This window comes from Macaca mulatta, chromosome 15 (assembly GCF_049350105.2).
Source record: "Macaca mulatta isolate MMU2019108-1 chromosome 15, T2T-MMU8v2.0, whole genome shotgun sequence".
NCBI classification, from domain to species: domain Eukaryota; kingdom Metazoa; phylum Chordata; class Mammalia; order Primates; family Cercopithecidae; genus Macaca; species Macaca mulatta.
Window position 1 is genome coordinate 113,091,387 of NC_133420.1, and position 7,519 is coordinate 113,098,905.

The window sequence follows — 7,519 nt, forward strand, 5'->3', positions numbered from 1 at the left end:
AGTTTTTTTTTTTTTTAAAGGCTTAAATTTTATTTCAAACTGCAAAGGAAAAGCCACACAGTCTGCAAGTGAAGCTCAAGTTTCCAAGTTGGAAACCTGATTCCAGCTTGTTGTTGATACTGTGTTACCATAGATAAGACCACTCATTTTCTTTGAACCTCAGTTTTACAATCTAAAAGTCACAGAAGCAGGCCTAGGACTGCCCCCAAACCGATTTTTCAATTCCTAAAGCCTCCTGTTGTGTAACTACAAGAATGGAGCCTATCAACCTCACAAGTCTTTTCAGATTCATTTCCGCATGGGAAGATGCCTCCAGCTGTTCTCCAAATTCTAGCCACCAAGGGCAACCAGATGGACACTACATACAAGTTTGCTGTTGTCACGAAATGTGCTGCATGAGAACCATGTCAAACTCAGTAGCTCAAACCACAAGTATTTATTCTTACAGATATGCAGATCCAGTTCAGGGTTGATAATGAAGCCGAGCTTGGCTGGGTGGCTCTGTTGCTCTTGGCCAAACTCATTCAGATGTCTGGGAGTTCTGGGAATCTGGTGGGGACTGGCTGATACAAGCTAGGCTCAGCATGGGCAGTTAGATCCTGTTGCCTAAGTCTCTCATCCTCTTACTGGATCCAGTGGGTCAGAGGGTCATGTCGTAGCAGAGGCACAAGAGAGAAGGCCAGTCATGCAGGGCTTTTCAAGTCTTTGGTCACAGTGCACTTGCTAACATTTATTTGGTAAGCCACATGGTCAAATCCAAAGCCAAAGGGTAGGGAAATGTGCTTCATCCTTTTAGGAGGAGGAGTTGCTAAATCACATGGTAAAACAGGTAGATACAGAGAGGGCTGAAGAGTTGGGCCATTGATGTTATCTACTAGATACCATTCTTTTGGCAACGTGAAGCTGCATATTTCACCTCCCACACACATTTGCACTGGTTGGTCTCAGGAAAAGATTTTCTTCACCTGATACCTGTCCTTAAAGAATGGAAGATCTGGGTCTACCTTCCTTGGGACTCATTTTTCTTGCTAATCAGGTATCCAGGATTGCACAGATCAGTGCTACTCAAAGTGCTGTTCAAGGCTGGCAGAATCAGCAATGCCTTGAGATTGTTGGAACAAATTCTTGGGCCCCATATCGGACCTATTGAATCAGAAACTCTGGGGATGGGGTCCAGGAATCTGCATTATGAAAGGTTTTCTGGGTGAGTCTAATGCTCAGTAAAGTTTGAAAAACACTGGTATGGATCGAATCTTTGCCACGATGTTTCTGGTAGCATCATTCTTATGTTACCTTGTCTTCTGTTATTTTGAGCTACCATCTTTCATTACCTGACCTTTCTATTGGGGGTGTCAGGATGATAATAATCCAAGGCAGCGACCTTCTTTACTGGACCACGGGCCAAAATCAGCTTCTGGATACTTCTGTCCCACTTCAAGAGTGGAATTCTAGGAGACCATGTGTGGAAAACTGCAGAACAGAGCACTGCCCCAGCTGGTGCCCTGAGGCTTCATATCAAGTATGGAAAACATAGGAATAGGAGGTCACAGGCATATGCAAATCTTAATTTTTAAACTCTGCCCAATAGATACACATGTGCAATAGATACAGATGTGACACAAATAAATGTCACATTTGTATTGTCTCAATAATTTAGATGAATCACTCGACTTCACAGCTAGAGGTGAAGCAAATAAAAGACTGTTTCTTCATACTTCTAAGAGAGTGAAAGTCATGTTTTATGTGTTTGCAAAATTATCGGAGAGGGAGAACAGTCTTTGTTCCCCCTTGTCAGGGGAACTCTTGTCTAGGACTGTGTCAATCCTAGTAGTTTTATGCTTCATCTAAGGGGAGAGATGTTACATCTTGTTTCCATTTAGCAATTAATATAATTCTTTATTGAAAATATAATATTTAACCATACTATATAATATGATATAATTTAATATAACTCCTAAACAAATATACTGCTTCTCCATTCTCTTCTCACTTTGATATAGCAGAACTGGATTTATAAGGTTGAATATCAGCATTTAACATTCCTAAGATGAAAATATCCAAAGTGTCATAACTCAGCACAACTGTATGTTAACTGTGCACATTGTGTTTCACAGGGAAAGAAATGAAAGAAAATAAAGGGAAAGTAGGTAATTGCTCACAGGATAGAAGAAGATATTATCCTGCCAGTTTCTTCCTGGAACTGTATGCATCATGTCCTGTGTTTGTGATATAGCACAGGGAGTCATTGCTAACAATGAATAACATTATTGGGATGACAGCAGTGTAAGTGCAAAAGAAATTTGAGTTCTGACAAACCAGGCAGACACACACAACACGAAAAATGTATAATGCATCACCATGGCTGGTTGTGTCTGTGGCAGTTAAGATACTGATACTGATTGAGAGGCTCATCTGTTCATTTGATTGTGTCTCATGGTTTAAATCTCTCTAAAGGGTTGGGGTGGGGGTGGAAGAAGCTAGTTTGCTCTGATTGATGGTGCAAAGAGGGGGTTTTGGTCTGCTTCTCATGTAAATGTGAGGAATAAGCTTCTCTGAGTTTGCATTGATTTTATTATCAGAGATAATAAATGGATGAATTCTAAAAAAGGAGAGGGAATGTAAAAGCCTTGAAAGCTTTGAAAGTTGCTGTGTTAACCACACAGCCGGTTACAGATACCTTTGCTAGTGTTGCTGTCACTGTTTATTTGATAACTCGATCCTTTATGGAAGAGAACTTGGAGCCACAGTTTATTTTTTTTCCCTTTTCCTCTCACACCCAAATTCATGAGACCTGCCATCTTCCCTTCCTCAGTGTTTCCAGAATGTATGTTTTCTTTTCATTTCTGCGGTCACTGTCTTCTTCATCCCCAGCCTAATCATTTCTCGATTTGACCTTTGCCAAAGCTACCTAACTGGTTTCCCTACCTCCAGTATTGGAAGTCCTTCTTTGAGGTGGACATCGGTGACATTTTTATCCTTTAAATCATAAAGTCTTCCATGGTGCTTCATCCATCACCCATGACAATGCCCTCCAATGAGAATGCACAAGAGGACCAGATAGGTTATAGGAGAGACATTAGGAAACACACATATGCACACACAAATGATTCTAAAGAATTAAGAAATTATCAGTTAATACAAGGAGTGATAATGGTACCTGTATTCCATCCATGTGTCACGTCTGTAGTTGAGGTTATCAATGGAAAGAGAGGGAATTCCGTAACACAGAGCAGTAGACAGCAGTGTCCTTTTGAACCTGCTTAACTGGGCTTACAGATTACATCATCCAATTTTAACCAAAAGAACTCCCAGAAAAATGGGTAAGTGACTTACAAAGCAATAATAAGACAATGGCAGAGCTGGAACTTTGCCTTCTTTTGGCACAACCTCTTTCTCAGCCACATTATGGGGCAGAAACAATAATGAATGACCTAATTAGATCTGAGAAAGAGTCAGCCAAAAAAGAAATGGAAATTATCAAGAAGATTATTTTAATCATTAACAAAGAACCTCTGAAGCAGTGTAATCTATGCCTTGAGATATTAGCTAATGATAGTAGTAGATATATGTAATGAGCATACATTATGTTTGCTTATGTAATTCTTTTTAGCTGATGGGATGCACCATGAAAGACTAGCTCACATGATGAGTTTCAAGCTCCTCATTGTGGAATGCCAAACCATCACACCTCAGCTTCTAGCTTTAGCCTTAGTTATTATCTGTCCATTCCCTCATTTCACTAGACTCTCCCAACTAATTATCTGTGTGACTTTGGGCAAGTCACTTAACCCCTCTGGGCTTCTGATTCCTTAGCTGGAAAATGTTTAGGAGTAGGACTAGAGGATTTTTGAAGGATTTGCCAATCCTATTGTAATAGGATTGCTAATAAAGGCATACCTGAGATGGCTAATAAAGACATAGCTGAGAGTGGATAATTTATAAAGCAAAGCGACTCACAGTTCCACACGGCTGGGGAGGCCTCAAAATCATGGTGGAAGGCAGGTGGAGCACAGTCACGTTTTACATGGCAGCAGGCAAGAGAACATGTGCAGGGCAACTCCCCTTTATGAAATCATCAGATCTCCTGAGATTTGTCACTATCATGAGAACAGCAAGGGAAAAACCCACCCCCATGATTCAGTTACCTTCCACCAGGTCTCTCCCATGACATGTGGGGATTATTAAAATTCAAGGTGAGATTTGGGTGGGGACACGGAGCTGAACCGTATCAACTGCACAAGTTTTCCTTGACTTATGATGTGGGCTATGTCTTGATAAACCCATTGTTTAAGTAGAGAATATAACAAGTTGAAAATACACTTAATAGCCAGATAAACCCATTGTAAAGTAAAAAAATTAAAAGTCCGGATGCTTCTTAAATTCTAGTGGATTTGGGTCCCATTAAAAAAGTGGAAAAATTATAAGTCAAACTATCCTAAGTTGGGGACCATCTGTAATTCAATTGTAATTTTATGTATCACCATTTAGGAATAAGATTTTTTTTATATAAGTGGAGTTTATTTCTTCAATTGTCAAAATTTTTAGAAATTTCTCTATTTGTGATAGAATTTCTTTAAAATATCTCACACTTCCTATTCTTCTTAAACAGAAAACGGAACATAATTTGACCTTTCTCTTGATAACATAAGATCATTAATATACTACAATTCACTATATTGCACTGTCCTCTTATATAATGTTATCTCTAATTGCCACTGAATTATGCAGCTTATTTGCCCTAATGCTAAATGGTTCCAGACTGCTATTCTTTCCCATTCTAATGCCTGACTTTATACTTGTTTCTTTTTTTTTTTTTTTTGAATTTCACTTTAGGGAAGAGTATAAACATCTTTATTATTATTATTATTATTATTATTATTATTACTTTAAGTTCTAAGGTACATGTGTACAACATGCAGGTTTTTACATATGTATACATGTGCCATGTTGGTATGCTGCACCCAGTAACTCATCATTTACATTAGGTATATCTCCTAATGCTATCCCTTCCCCCTCCCCCCTCCCCACAATAGGCCCCGGTGTGTGATGTTCCCCTTCCTGTGTCCAAGTGATCTCATTGTTCAATTCCCACCCATGAGTGAGAATATGCAGTGTTTAGTTTTCTGTTCTTGCAATAGTTTGCTGAGAATGATGGTTTCCAGCTGCATCCATGTCTCTACAAAGGACACGAACTCATCCTTTTTTGTGGCTGCATAGTATTCCATGGTGTATATGTGCCACATTTTCTTAATCCAGTCTGTCACCGATGGACATTTGGGTTGATTCCAAGTCTTTGCTATTGTGAATAGTGCCGCAATAAACATACGTGTGCATGTGTCTTTATAGCAGCATGATTTATAATCCTTTGGGTATATCCCCAGTAATGGGATGGCAGGGTCAAATGGTATTTCTAGTTCTAGATCCTTGAGGAATTGCCACAGTGTTTTCCACAATGGTTGAACTAGTTTACAATCCCACCAACAGTGTAAAAGTGTTCCTATTTCTCCACATCCTCTCCAGCACCTGTTGTTTCCTGACTTTTTAATGATCGCCATTCTAACTGGTGTGAGATGGTATCTCATTGTGGTTTTGATTTGCATTTCTCTGATGGCCAGTGATGATGAGCATTTTTTCATGTGTCTGTTGGCTGTATGAATGTCTTCTTTTGAGAAATGTCTGTTCATATCCTTTGCCCACTTTTTGATGGGGTTGTTTGTTTTTTTCTTGTAAATTTGTTTGAGTTCTTTGTAGTTCTGGATATTAACCCTTTGTCAGATGAGTAGATTGCAAAAATGTTCTCCCGTTCTGTAGGTTGCCTGTTCACTCTGATGGTAGTTTCTTTTGCTGTGCAGAAGCTTTTTAGTTTAATTAGATCCCATTTGTCAATTTTGGCTTTTGTTGCCGTTGCTTTTGGTGTTTTAGACATGAAGTCCTTGCCCACGCCTATGTCCTGAATGGTATTAGCTAGGTTTTCTTCTAGGGTGTTTATGGTATTAGGTCTAACAGTTAAGTCTGTAATCCATCTTCAGTTAACTTTCGTATAAGGAGTAAGGAAAGGATCCAGTTTCAGCTTTCTACTTATGGCTAGCCAGTTTTCCCAGCACCATTTATTAAATGGGGAATCCTTTCCCCATTTCTTGTTTTTGTCAGGTTTGTCAAGGATCAGATGGCTGTAGATGTGTGGTATTATTTCTGAGGACTCTGTTCTGTTCCATTGGTCTATATCTCTGTTTTGGTACCAGTACCATGCTGTTTTGGTTACTGTAGCCTTGTAGTATAGTTTGAAGTCAGGTAGCGTGATCCCTCCAGCTTTGTTCTTTTGGCTTAGGATTGCCTTGGCAATGCAGGCTCTTTTTTGGCTCCATATGTACTTTAAAACAGTTTTTTCCAATTCTGTGAAGAAAGTCATTGGTAGCTTAATGGGGATGGCATTGAATCTATAAATTACCTTGGGCAGTATGGCCATTTTCGAAATATTGATTCTTCCTATCCATGAGCATGGTATGTTCTTCCATTTGTTTGTATCCTCTTTTATTTCACTGAGCAGTGGTTTGTAGTTCTCCTTGAAGAGGTCCTTTACATCCCTTGTAAGTTGGATTCCTAGGTATTTTATTGTCTTTGAAGCTATTGTGAATGGGAGTTCATTCATGATTTGGCTCTATGTTTGTCTGTTACTGGTGTATAAGAATGCTTGTGATTTTTGCACATTGATTTTGTATCCTGAGACTTTGCTGAAGTTGCTTATCAGCTTAAGGAGATTTTGGGCTGAGACAATGGGGTTTTCTAAATATACAATCATGTCATATGCAAAGAGGGACAATTTGACTTCTTCTTTTTCTAACTGAATACCCTTATTTTCTTTCTCTTGCCTGATTGCCCTAGCCAGAACTTCCAACACTATGTTGAATAGGAGTGGTGAGAGAGGGCATCCCCGTCTTGTGCCAGTTTTCAAAGGGAATGCTTCCAGTTTTTGCCCAATCAGTATGATATTGGCTGTGGGTTTTTCGTAAGTAGCTCTTGTTATTTTGAGATATGTTCCATCAATACCGAATTTATTGAGAGTTTTTAACATGAAGGGCTGTTGAATTTTGTCAAAGGCCTTTTCTGCATCTATTGAGATAATCATGTGGTTTTTGTCTTTGGTTCTGTTTATATGCTGGATTACGTTTATTGATTTGCATATGTTGAACCAACTTTGTATCCCAGGGATGAAGCCCACTTGATCATGGTGGATAAGCTTTTTGATGTGCTGCTGGATTCGGTTTGCCAGTATTTTATTGAGGATTTTTGCATCGATGTTCATCAGGGATATTGGTCTAAAATTCTCTTTTTTTGTTGTGTCTCTGCCAGGCTTTGGTATCAGGATGATGTTGGCCTCATAAAATGAGTTAGGGAGGATTCCCTCTTTTTCTATTGATTGGAATAGTTTCAGAAGGAATGGTACCAACTCCTCCTTGTACCTCTGGTAGAATTCGGCTGTGGATCTGTCTGGTCCTGGACTTTTTTTTGGTTGGTAGGC